Genomic DNA, 14,390 nt, shown 5'->3' on the forward strand with positions numbered 1-14,390 from the left:
CCAGATGAGCAGGAAACAGACGCGAAAAATCAGAATTCCACGAATTCAACAAATGAGCTCATGAACCGCTTAGAAATGGTAAACTAAACAATCGCTCTTTGGAATCGCTCAATTCTGATTTTCGGGCTAGGATTTAGGCCCAAATTACGATTTAGGGCCAAGATGAGCATGTAACAAACGTAAAAAATTCGAAATTTAACAAATTCACCTTCTGAGCTCACGAACCCCTTAGAAATGGTAAAAAAAACAATTAAGGCTTTTGAATCGCTCAGTTCTGATGTCTGAGCTAGGATTTAGGCCCAAATTACGATTTATGTTCTACATGAATAGGAAACATACGCGAAAAATCGGACATCAACAAATTTAGCTTCTGAGCTCACAAACCCCTTAGAAGTGGTAAAAAAACAATTTAGGCTTTTGAATCGCTCAATTCTTTTGTCCGAGCTAGGATTTAGGACCAAATTATGATTTTGATTGTAGATGAGTAGGAAACAGATGCGAAAAATTGGACTTCAAAGAATTCTACTCTTGAGCTCACGAACCCCTTAGAAATGGTAAAAAAACAATTCAGGCTTCTGAATCCCTCAATTCTGATGTCCAAGCTAGGATTTAGGTCCAAATTACGAATTCGATTCCAGATGAGTGGGAAACAGACGCGAAAAATCAGAATTCAACGAATTAAGATTATAAGCTCACGAACTCCTTAGATATTGGTGAACTGAACATGTTAGTCCTTGGAATCGCTCAATTCTGATGTTCGAGCTAGGATTTAGGCCGAAATTACGATTTTGTGCCAAGATGGGCAGGAAACGGCCTTAAAAATTACGAATTTAACGAATTGAGCTTCTAAGCTCACGAACCCCTTAGAAATAGTAAAAATAACATTTTAGGCTTTTGAATCGATCAATTCTGATGTCCCAGCTAGGATTTAGGCCAAAATTATGATTTTGGTTCCAGATGAGTAAGACACAGACGCGAAAAATCAGAATTCAACGAATTCAGCTTATGAGCTCACAAACCCCTTACAAATGGTAAATTAAACATGTCAGTCTTTGGAATCACTCAATTCTGATGTTCGAGCTAGGATTTAAGCCCAAATTACGATTTTGGGCCAAGATGAGCAGGAAACAGACGTAAAAATTAGGAATTTAACGAATTCAGGTTCTGAGCTCACAAACCCCTTAAAAATGTTAAAAAAAAAAACAATTCAGGCTTTTGAATCGCTCAATTCTGATGTCCGAGCTAGGATTTAGGCCCAAATTACGATTTTGGTTCTACATGAGTAGGAAACAGACGCGAAAAATTGGACATCAACGAATTTAGCCTCTGACCTCACAAACCCCTTAAAAATGGTAAAAAAACATGTCAGCCTTTTGAATCGCTCAATTCTGATGTTCGAGCTAGGATTTAGGCCCAAATTACGATTTTGGGCCAAGATGAGCACGAAACAGACGCAAAAAATCGAACTTCAACGAATTCAGCTTCTAAGCTCACGAACCCCTTAGAAATGGTAAATTATACAATTCAGGCTTTTCAATCGATCAATTCTACTTCTGAGCTCACGAACCCCTTACGCAAAAACTTGTCAGGCTTTTGAATCGCTCAATTTTGATGTCCGAGCTAGGATTTTGGCCCAAATTACGATTTTGATTCCAGATGAGTAGGAAATAGACGCCAAAAATCGAACTTCAACGAATTCTGCTTCTGAGCTCACGAACCCCTTAGAAATGGTAAAAAGAACAATTCAGGCTTTTGTTTCGCTCAATTCTGATGTCGAAGCTAGGATTTAGGCCCAAATTACGATTTTGATTCCAGATGAGCATGAAACAGACGCGAAAAATCGGAATTCAACGAATTAAGATTATGAGCTCACGAACCCCTTAGAAATTGTAAGCTAAACATGTCAGTTTTTGGAATCGCTCAATTCTGATGCTCGACCTAGGATTTAGGCCGAAATTTCGATTTTGCGCCAAGATGAGCAAGAAACAGACGTAAAGATTCGGAATTCAACAAATTCAGCTTTTGAGCTCACGAGCCCTTAGAAATGGTAAAAAAAATAATTCAGGCTTTTAAATCGCTCAATTGTGATGTCCGAGCTACGATTTAGGCCCAAATTACGATTTTGGTTCTACATGAGTAGGAAACTGACGCGAAAAATCGGACATCAACAAATTTAGCTTCTGAGCACATAAGCCCCTTAGAAATGGTAAAACAAACATGTCAGGCTTTTGAATCGCTCAATTCTAATGTCTGAGCTAGGTTTTAAGCCCAAATAACGATTTTCAGCCAAGATGAGCACGAAAGAGACGCCAAAAATCTGACTTTAACGAATTCAGCTTCTGAGCTCTCGAACCCATTAGAAATGGTAAAAAAAAACAATTCAGGCATTTGAATCGATCGATTCTGATGTCTGAGCTAGGATTTAGGCCCAAATTACGAATTTGGTTCTAGAAGAGCATGAAAAAGACGCGAAAAATCTGACTTTAACGAATTCAGCTTCTGAGCTCACGAACCCCTTAGAAATGGGAAAAAAAACAATTCAGGCTTTTGAATCGCTCAATTCTGATGTCCAACCTAGGATTTAGGCCCAAATTAAGATTTTGATTCCAGATGAGTCGGAAACAGGCGCGAAAAATCGAATGTCAACAAATTAGGTTCTGAGCTCATGAACCCCTTAGAAATGGTAAAAAAACATGCCAGGCTTTGAATCGCTCAATTATGATGTTCGAGCCAGGATTGAGGCCCAAATTACGATTTTGGGCCAAGATGAGCATGAAACAGACGTAAAAATTTAGAATTTAACGAATTCAGCTTTTGAGCTCACAGACCCCTTAGAAATGGTAAAAAAACAATTCAGCCTTTTGAATCGCTAAATTCTGATTTCTGAGCTAGGATTTAGGCCCAAATTCCTATTTTGGTTCTACATGAGTAGGAAACAGACGCGAAAAATCGAACATCAACAAATTTAGCTTCTGAGCTCACAAAACCCTTAGAAATAATAAAAAAACATTTTAGGCTTTTGAATCGATCAATTCTGATGTCCGAGCTAGGATTTAGGCCCAAATTACGATTTTGATTCTGGATGAGTAGGAAACAGACGCGAAAAATCGGACTTCAACGAATTCCGCTTCTGAGTTCACAAACCCCTTAGAATTGGTAAAAAAAACATTTCAGGCTTTTGAATCGATAAATTCTAATGTCCATGCTAGGATTTAGGCCCAAATTACGATTTTGGTTCTAGATGAGCATGAAACAGACGCGAAAAATTAGACTTTAACGAATTCAGCTTCTGAGCTCACGAACCCCTTACAATGGTAAAAAAAACATTTCAGGCTTTTGAATCGCTCAATTCTGATGTCTGAGCTAGGAGTTAGGGCCAAATTACAATTTTGGGCCTACATGAGCAGGAAAAAGACGCGAAAAATCGGACTTCAAAAAATTCAGCTTTTGAGCTCACAAACCACTTAGAAATGGTAAAATAACGTGTCAGGCTTTGGAATCGCTCAATTATAATGTCCGAATTTTGAGTTAGGCCTAAATTACGGTTTTGGACCGAGATGAGCAGGAAAACAGACGCAAAAAATTGGACTTCAACGTATTCAGCTTCTGACCCCACGAACCCCATAGATACGGTTAAAAAAACATGTCAGGCTTTTGAATCGATCAATTCTAATGTCCGGGCAAGGGGTTATGCCCAAATTATGATTTTGGGGTCAGATGATCAGAAAAAAGACGCGAAAAAACGGACTTTCGGGAATTCCACTTCTGAGCTCACGAAGCCCTTAGAAATGTTAAAAAAACTTGTCAGGCTTTTGAATCGCTCAATTATGATGTCTGAGCTAGGACATAGGCCCAAACGACGATTTTGGGCCAAGATAAGTAGGAAACAGACGCAAAAAATTGAACTTTAACAAATTCAGCTTCTAAGCTCATGATCCCCTTAGAAATGGTAAAAAAAAAAATTCAGGCTTTTAAATCGCTCAATTCTGATGTCCGAGCTAAGATTTAGACACAAATTACGATTTTGATTCCAGATGAGTAGCAACAGACGCGAAAAATCGTACTTCAACGAATTCTGCTACTGAGCTCGTGAACCCCTTAGTAATGGTAAAAAAACAATTCAGGCTTTTGAATCGCTCAATTCTGATGTCTAAGCTTGGATTTAGACCCAAATTACGATTTTGATTCCAGATGAGTAGGAAACAAACGCAAAAAATCAGACTTCAACAAATTAGGTTCTGAGCTCACGAACCCCTTATAAATGGTAAAAAAAACATGTCAGTCTTTGGAATCGCTCAATTCTGATGTTCGAGCTAGGATTTAGGCCCAAATTACGATTTTGGGCCAAGATGAGCACGAAACAGACGCAAAAAATTGGACTTTAACGAATTAGCTTCTGAGCTCACGAACCCCTTAGAAATGGTAAAAAAAACATTTCAGGCTTTTGAATCGATCAATTCTGATGTCCGAGCTAGGATTTAGGCCCAAATTACGATTTTGGTTCCAGATGATTAGGAAAAACGGACATCAACAAATTTAGCTTATGAGCTCAGAAACCCCTTAGAAATGGTATAAAAAAACATATCAAGCTTTTGAATCTCAATTCTGATGTCTGAGCTAGGAGTTAGGCCCTGTAACAACCCGGATTTCCTCAACCAGCTTACAAAGGATTAAGCATAGCGAAAGAGACTCTAGTCGAGATAACCCGGACTATTACCATCACACTCACCGAAATAAATCGGAGAGTGTGGAACTCAATTCCCAACTCTATTCAAATTGATTAACTAATACAACAACGCTCTGTTTCTGAGACTCTATTCTCATAAATTTCTACAGAAAATCTGGCAGAATTTCCTTTGAAAATAGGACAACGCTAAAGCGAGATATAATTCAAACCTGTTACAATTTCAAGTATAAAAATATTTCCAAATCCCAACAACCTCAATGCTTTCGCGGAGCAACAACGAACAGGAAATTAGGAGCACTAGCTAACGATTCTTAAATGAAGAAATAGATTATAGAAAATAAACAATTAACTATTACAAGTGGAGCATCCTCACTTTAATAACAAATATAATACTGCACCATCTCGTATCAGCTTCAACTTGATAAAAGACTAACTCACGGCTGCAACCTGAAACATTTAAGATACTGCCACCCACCAAGTGACAGGCCATAGAAATGACAAAACAACGTACACACATCAGCAAAGCTGAGTACTAACCCGTAAATAAGCTTAACACGTGCTTTGCTGGCTTTTACTTGAAAACAACTTTCACGCAATCAACATAAGTTCAACAATCATACCAATCATAGCATGCTTAACGACAATATTCTTGTTGAACATACATATTATATATCTATCCAATTCCTCGTTTCAGAATACATCACTAATCACATAGTAACAAACACAATAAGGTGACTTCCAACAATGACATGTTTTTGCATTCTCATTTAATCAACCTTTCGACTCACCACGATTTCATAGTAGCAATTTGAGGTCACCAACTTTGATATAAACAATATTCTTCATTACCTTTAGTCGATTCCTTAATGGAAATTCACACTTATGCCTTCATATTCTATCAATCACTTTCTTATATTCTATAAACAACCTCTTATCGGCAATAAATATCATAACTTTCACTATAACGATTCCTTATCGGGAATCCACATAACAAGATACGATTCCTTATCGGAAATCTAAATAACAAGATACGATTCCTTATCGGGAATCCAACATTAGTATCACTTACCAAGATATGCCTCATTATTAGGAAACCACTATTGATATTCATGTTCATATACTGAATAAACATTCATTACTTACCTGATATGATTCCTTATGGGGAATCCAATATCAAAATAACTTTCATACTTGCGATAGTATTATTTTTAACCAGGGGGAAAGAGAACGCGACGGAGGAGACAATGCTTACACTCCGACAGTGGGGGTCGTCACCCAACCATTCGCTTTACTTTTGGCCAATAACCGCAACTAGTCCTGAGTACATTTTTCCGTTGATTCAACCAGCCATCCACAGGTTTCACATTACCTGATATATCGCCCAATTATCGCCCCACAGAGCAATGGGCAGGTTTCCCTATGGGGCCCCCAAGGTTCACAGTCCATGGGGGCACTGTTCATGTCACCTCATCCATCGACTCAGACGAGGCTACTTTCCCCTTTTAGATTCCTTTCGATTTTCTTTCGTAACTCAATCAGATCATTCATATAACTCATCCAACAATTTAGTAATCCTCAATAACGATCTTTGAAGAACGAACCAAACCAAGTGATTTCCCTCGTAGATAACCATAATCATTTAACATAAAACTATTATAAATACGTATTTCAAATTGATACATCTCTGCTTTTCAATTCCAATTACCATCATAAAGCTCGTGAGCCACAACTGGTAGTAATTAATCATGTCGATAAAATATCCACAACAATATCACTAGGTCTCTCAGTTAGAATTAACTAACGAGAGTTATCAAGCCAATTCCACACAACACTTGCCTTTGCATATAGATAGTTCATACTACTTCTCTTTTCATAATTGTCAATCTATATTCATCTAGATAATAATATCAGTTATCAAGTCCCCTCAACAATCACAATACACAGTCTCTGTCTTAGAATTATCTAAGGAGAGTTAACTTAAAACATACAACTCAAGCTTCATCGATCACATGTTGATTATAAGTAACTAAATATGATCCAAGTTATACCATTAGCTGAGTTCTTATTAACATAATCAGTAATAAAACCAAGTACAGACCATACTCATGGTAATATAGAGCGAGTTTATCTCATTAAAACAATTTCATTATCTAAGTGGGACTTCTTCAAAGTAATTTACAATTTATAATGATTTATGTAGTTAAACACACACATTAATTTACTCAGTGAATCGCTAGTCAAATAAGCCGACTTTATTATCTCATTCTGTGCATAGTTATCGAACTAAAATACTTTATTAACCATATCTTCACTAATATAATCCATATTTTTAGTAAACCAACTCCCATACTCTTCTTATTATTAGTAGTAATTAGTTACTCCTTTCTCCGACTTAACATAAGGTTATTAATTAGGTTTAACCATTTAAACTGTCTATTCAAACTATTATTCCACGTAGCATCATTGAACACCTCCAGTTATAATACAAACTCTTTTTAGAAAGTAATTATTCAAACATAAACCTTGTTGTAGACATTCGTCTCATTAAACCTCTTCTTAAAGCTATAATCCAAAAATTCTAGGAAACATAATCCAAGTTATAAATAGAACATAATTAACTTATCAAATTAATCCACTTATTATAACACATTACTACATCGGTCAGTCTAATTTAGGTCACTTGTAAATAATAGCAATGTTCACTTAGAACTATAAAGCAACAAGATTTCAACTTAAATATTTAACAGACAATCTAACACACCTTGACCTTCATATACTGAAATCATTATTATCTCAGTATTTAGTTTGTAGTATTTTAATCCTAGAAACAAGAAACATAATCATACTTCATACTAGCTATACTACTACATTCTTCCATTGTAATTCTGTATTTAAATTATACACAACAAGTCTAACTATTTCCAACCTAATTACTATCTAGCAATGTAAGTGAGACAGCTAACTTAATGATCGAACTTCACTTAATAAGTTATCTTACTATATATAACCCACTAATCATACTTCACTATATACCCTATTTAGAAGTCTTCTTTTAATGCGTTAAATGAGATTTGTCTTCTAATAGGAAATATAAGGATTTAGACTACCTCTTACTCATTTCATACGTAATACAGAATAAAGTGTCTCCAATTAAACCAAGTATTATCTATAAGGCTATAACAAGATCATTATTTCAAATTGTCAAATTGGATTCCAATCACAAATCATCATTCCTTGTGCAACTTCACACCAATATTAAAGCTGAACTATTAAAATTATCAAACCACTATATTCTCATAACACTGAATTTGAGTTCTGAAATCAGAAAAAGAGAACGAAGATGACTTAGGTTTATACCAATTGACATACGCCCAAAGGCAGCGGCACATCAACCATAACCACCACCACCACCTCAATACCACCACAACAACAACGACAACAACAACACAGCAACAACGATAACACAACAATAACGATACAACTGCCGTCACCAAAACAACATATCAACAAACAACAATAACATTAGTTCATTTTAATTTAAAAATTAACATAATCAAGTATCGAACATTTTCATAAGCAAAACCCAATTTTATAACTTCAATGGAATATAAATTCAATTCACAAGAGAAATTAGAAAGGTTAGCACCTTTGGTACTCGACAAATTACAAACACCCATACACAGCGTCGGCGTCGACGGCGGCATCAGGCACAAGGCGGCAGCAACAACCAATAATAGCGGCAGCGAGAGCAAGAACAAGGGAGGGGAGTTTGGGCCTCTGGCGAGTGGTGACGGAGAGCCAACGAGGCTAAACCGCAGCAACACGACGCCATCGACAAGCTTCTGGCGATTTTTCGTCGAGAAACAACTCAGAGCAGCAGCAAAACCACCAACAACAACCACGAATAACAACAGCAGCACGAAAGAACAGCAGCGGTGTGGTGGCTTACGAGCAGCACCACACAAACGGCTCCGACGAGCAGCAAGGGTAACAACAGGGGATTGGGAGTGAGAGTTTTGATAGAAAAGCAGGGCACCGAGAGGAAGAAATGAGTTTAGGGTTTAATTGGGGTTTCACACGGGGAGAGAGAGAAAAGGAAATTGGGGTTTGGTTTCCCAATTAAAGAAAGGGTGAGGATAAGACCAACAAAATGAAACCGACTTTGGTTTTTTTCAAATTTGTGAAACACCGCTCAACTAATTGCACAAACCCAAAATACAAAATAATAATAATAATAATAACCTTATAAAATTAAACATATAAATATATTACAAACATGACAAGATAAATATCCATATTCCAACTCAAATTAAATAAGAGTATCTGGAAAATAATTAACTTAATAATTATCATTAGCTTTTAATAAACGCTTTTAAAACAAGCCTGCTACAGGCCCAAATTACAATTTTGGGCCTACATGAGCAGGAAAAAGACGCGAAACATCGGACTTTAAAGAATTCAGCTTCTGAGCTCACAAACCACTTAGAAATGGTAAAAGAACATGTTAGGCTTTGGAATCGCTCAATTATAATGTCCGAACTTTAAGTTAGGCCCAAATTATGGTTTTGGACCAAGATGAGCAGGAAACAGTCGCGAAAAAACGGGCTTTCAGGGAATTCCGCTTTTGAGCTTACGAACCCTTTAGAAATGTTAAAAAAACTTGTCAGGCTTTTGAATCGCTCGATTATGATGTCCGAGCTAGAACATAGACCCAAATGACGATTTTGGGCCAAGATAAGCAGGAAACAGACGCGAAAAATCGAACTTCAACAAATTCAGCTTCTGAGCTCACGAACCCCTTAGGAATGGTAAAAAAACAATTCAGGGTTTTGAATCGCTCAATTCTGATGTCCGAGCTAGGATTTAGGCCCAAATTACGATTTTGATTCCAGATAATAGGCAACAGACGCGAAAAATCGGAGTTCAACGAATTCTTCTTCTGAACTCACGAACCCCGTAGAAATGGTAAAAAAATAATTCAGGCATTTGAATAGCTCAATTCTGATGTCCAAGCTAGGATTTTGGCCTAAATTACGATCTTGATTCCAAATGAGTAGGAAACTGACGCGAAAAATCGGAATTCAACGAATTAAGCTTATGAGTTCACTATCCTTTTAGAAATGGTAAACTAAACATGTCAGTCTTTGGAATCGCTCAATCTGATGTTCGAGCTAGGATTTAGGCCCAAATTATGATTTTGGTTCCAGATGATTAGGAAACCAACGCGAAAAATGGGACATCAACAAATTTAGCTTCTAAGGTCACAAACCCCTTCGACATGGTTAAAAAAACATGCCAGGCTTTTGAATAGCTCAATTCTAATGTTCGAGCTAGGATTTAAGCCCAAATTACGATTTTGGGCCAAGATGAGCACGAAACAGACGCAAAAAATTGGACTTTAACGAATTTAGCTTCTGAGCTCTTGAACCCCTTAGAAATGGTAAAAAAAACATTTCAGGTTTTTGAATCGATCAATTCTGATGTCTGAGCTAGGATTTAGGCCCAAATTAAGATTTTGGTTCCACATGATAAGGAAACAGACGCGAAAAATCGGACACCAACAAATTTAGCTTCTAAGCTCCCAAAACCCTTAGAAATGGTAAAAAAAAATAATTCAGGCTTTTGAATCGCTTAATTCTGATGTTCGAGCTAGGATTTAAGCCCAAATTACGATTTTAGGCCAAGATGAGGACGAAACAGACGCAATAATTCGGACTTTAACGAATTCAGCTTCTGAGCTCACAAACCCCTTAGAAATGGTAAAAAAACATGTCAGGCTTTGGAATCGCTCAATTCTGATGTTCGAGCTAGGATTTAGACCCAAATTACGATTTTGGGCCAAGATGAGCACGAAACAGACGCAAAAAATTTGACTTTAACGAATTCAGCTTCTGAGCTCATGAACCCCTTAGAAATGGTAAAAAAAACATTTCAGGCTTTTGAATCGATCAATTCTGATGTCTGAGCTAGGATTTAGGCCCAAATTACGATTTTGGTTCCACATGATAAGGAAACAGACGCGAAAAATCGGACACCAACAAATTTAGCTTCTGAGCTCCCCAACCGCTTAGAAATGGTAAAAAAAACAATTCAGGCTTTTGAATCGCTTAATTCTGATGATCGAGCTAGGATTTAAGCCCAAATTACGATTTTAGGCCAAGATGAGGACGAAACAGACGCAAAAAATCGGACTTTAACGAATTCAGCTTCTGAGCTCACAAACCCCTTAGAAATGGTAAAAAAACATGTCACTCTTTGGAATCGCTCAATTCTGATGTTCGAGCTAGGATTTAGGCCCAAATTACGATTTTGGGCCAAGATGAGCACGAAACAGACGCGAAAAATCAGACTTTAACAAATTCAGCTTCTGAGCTCACAAACCTCTTAGAAATGGTAAAAAAAACAATTCAGGCTTTTGAATCGATCAATTCTGATGTTCGAGCAAGGATTAAAACCCAAATTACGATTTTGGACCAAGATAAGCACGAAACAGACGCAAAAAATCATACTTTAACGAATTCAGCTTCTGAGCTCACGAACCCCTTAGAAATGGTAAAAAAAAAACATTTCAAGCTTTTGAATCGATAAATTCTGATGTCTGAGCTAGGATTTAGGCCGAATCTACAATTTTGATTCCAGAAGAGTTGGAAACAGATGCGAAAAATCGGACTTCAATGAATTCTGCTTCTGAGCTCACGAACCCCTTAGAAATAGTGAAAAAAACAATTCAGGCTTTTGAATCGATCGATTCTGATGTTCGAACTAGGATTTAGGCCTAATTTACGATTTTGATTCCAAGTAAGTAGGAAAGAGACGCGAAAAATCGGACTTCAACAAATTTTGCTTCTAAGCTCACGAACCTCTTAAAAATGGTAAAAGAAAAGGTCAGGCTTTGGAATCGATCAGTTCTGATATCCGAGATAGGATTTAGGCCCAAATTACGATTTTGGTTCTAGATGAGTAGGAAACAGACGCGAAAAATTGGACTTCGACAAATTAGCTTCTGAGCTCACGAACCCCTTAGAAATGGTAAAAAAAACATGTCAGTCTTTGGAATCGCTCAATTCTGATGTTCGAGTTAGGATTTAGGCCCAAATTACGATTTTGGGCCAAGATGAGCACGAATTAGACGCGAAAAATTGGATTTTAACGAATTCAGCTTGTGAGCTCTCGAACTCATTGGAGTGGTACAAAAAACAATGCAGGCTTTTGAATCGATCAATTCTGATGTCCGAGCTAGGATTTAGGCCCAAATTACGATTTTGGTTCCAGATGATTAGGAAACAAACGCGAAAATCATACATCAACGAATTCTGCTTCTGAGCTCACGAACCACTTAAAAATGGTTAAAAAAAAAAACATGTCAGACTTTGGAATCGCTCAGTTCTGATATCCGAGGTAGGATTTAGGCCCAAAATACGATTTTGGTTCCAAATGAGGGTGCGTTCTCCTCAACTTAAAAAATTAAGTTTCAGGTCCAATAAGTTCAGACAAGTTTAGATAAGTTGCAATAAGGGCCAAATAAGGGCAACAATTTCCAATCAGGTCTAATAAGGTCCAATAAGTTCCAATCAGGTGCAATAAGTTCCAATCAGGTCTAATAAGGTCCAATAACTTCCCATAAGGTCTAATAAGGTACAAATAGTCAATGTTCAATAAATATTTGTATTATTATCCATTATGTTATTATTAGAATTTTTAATTAAAGTACCATATATAATGATTATGTAGTATTATACTTGTATTAGTGTCTATTATTTTATTAAATATTTGTATTATTATCTATTATTTTATTATTCATATTACTATTAGCTTATTATGTTATTATCAGAATTTTTTATTAAAGTACCACAATGTTTAATATTATACTTGTATTATTGTCTATTATTTGATTATTCATATTACTATTAGGTGATTATATTATTATTAAATAATAGTATAATCATGGTCAAATAATTAAGGTTAACAATAATGATTATTATAATTACAATATTTTACAATTCATCTTTAAATAACTAGAGATAACATATTTTCGTTACTAATATCAATGAAAGATATAAATGTAGAGTGAGAGATAAGGAGGTAATGCATTCTACTACCTTCACATAAATGAAAGTGGAGTGAGAATTTTTCATATGTGCCAATTTTAACTTGTTAGCAATAAATGTTAATCAACTTTTGATTTTCCATTAGTGCTTTATAAAATCAAAACAAGAGTATTAGATATATTAGTGGTCAAAGTTATGTATAGACAAATATATAAATAGTAAATTTTTTTGTTAAATTAATTATTATAAGAGATAATTAATAGTTATTATTTTTTTAAAGGACGAATTTAATAATTATTACTTCATAATAAATTTTAAGGGGTAGTATTTACATTCAGGGTAACATTTATGTTATTAATGGTCAATTGTTTTTGTCTAATAAGGTCAAATAAGTTTCAATCAGGTCCAATAAGGTCTAATAAATTTCAATCAGGTCCAATAAGGTCTAATAAATTTCAATCAGGGCCAATAAGGTCTAATAAGATTCAATAAGGTTAACAAATTTCAATAAGGTCTAATAAGTTCCAATCAGGTACAATCAGGTCCAATAAGTTGAATCAGGTCCAATCAGGTTTAATAAGTTCAAATAAGTTCGGTTCAGGTTCAATAAGTTCAGTTCAGAAAAGGTCCAATAAGTTCAGGGCCAATAAGTTGAAGGGAACGCTGCCTCAGTAGGAAACAGACGCGAAAAAATCGGACTTCAATAAATTCAGCTTCTGAGCTCGCGAACCCCTTAGAAAAGGAAAAAAAACATGTCAGGCTTTTGAATCGCTCAATTCTGATGTTCGAGCTAGGATTTAAGCCCAAATTACGATTTTGGGCCAAGATGAGCATGAAATAGACGCAAAAAATCGGACTTTAACGAATTCAGTTTTTGAGCTCACGAACCCCTTAGAAATGGTAAAAAAAAAAATTCAGGCTTTTTAATCGATCAATTCTGATGTCCGAGTTACGATTTAGGACCAAATTAAGATTTGGGGCCAAGATGAGCAGGAAACAGACGTAAAAAGTCGGACTTTAACGAATACAGCTTCTGAGCTCACGAACCCCTTAGAAATAGTAAAAAACTAATTCAGGTTTTGAATTGATCAATTCTGATATCTGAGCGAGGATTTAGGCCCAAATTACGATTTTGATTCTAGATGAGTAGAAAAAAGACGTGAAAAATCAAACTTCAACGAATTCTGCTTCAGAGCTCACGAACCCCTTAGAAATGGTAAGAAAAAAAAATTCAGGCTTTTTAATCAACCAATTCTGATGTCCGAGCTACGATTTAGGACCAAATTACGATTTTGGGCCAAGATGAGCACGAAACAGATGCAAAAAATAGGACTTTAACGAATACAACTTCTGAGCTCACGAACCCCTTAGAATTGGTAAAAAACTAATTCAGGCTTTTGAATCGCTCAATTCTGATGTCCGAGCTAGGATTTAGGCCCAAATTACATTTTTGGTTCCAGATGAGTAGAAAACAAATGCGAAAAATCGGAAATCAACAGATTTTGCTTCTGAGCTCACAAATCCCTTAGAAATGGTAGAAAAACATGTCAAGCTTTTGAATCGCTCAATTCAGATGTTCGAGCTAGGATTTAATCCCAAATTACGATTTTGGGACAAGATGAGCACGAAACAAACGTAAAAAATCGGACTTTGAC

The 14,390-nt window shown here is 36.1% G+C and overlaps 1 long non-coding RNA gene across 1 annotated transcript; it reads right to left on the reverse strand.

Moving 5' to 3' along the window:
* Positions 1 to 4,886: 4,886 nt before the first annotated feature.
* Positions 4,887 to 8,923, reverse strand: LOC130592196 (uncharacterized). The gene is made up of 2 exons (XR_008970425.1): positions 8,334 to 8,923; positions 4,887 to 5,151 (listed from the first exon to the last, which is right to left on the reverse strand). It is a non-coding gene; the product is annotated as an uncharacterized LOC130592196 (long non-coding RNA).
* Between the last annotated feature and the right edge of the window lie 5,467 nt (positions 8,924 to 14,390).

Source organism: Beta vulgaris, chromosome 7 (assembly GCF_026745355.1).
Source record: "Beta vulgaris subsp. vulgaris cultivar EL10 chromosome 7, EL10.2, whole genome shotgun sequence".
Lineage (NCBI taxonomy): Eukaryota > Viridiplantae > Streptophyta > Magnoliopsida > Caryophyllales > Amaranthaceae > Beta > Beta vulgaris.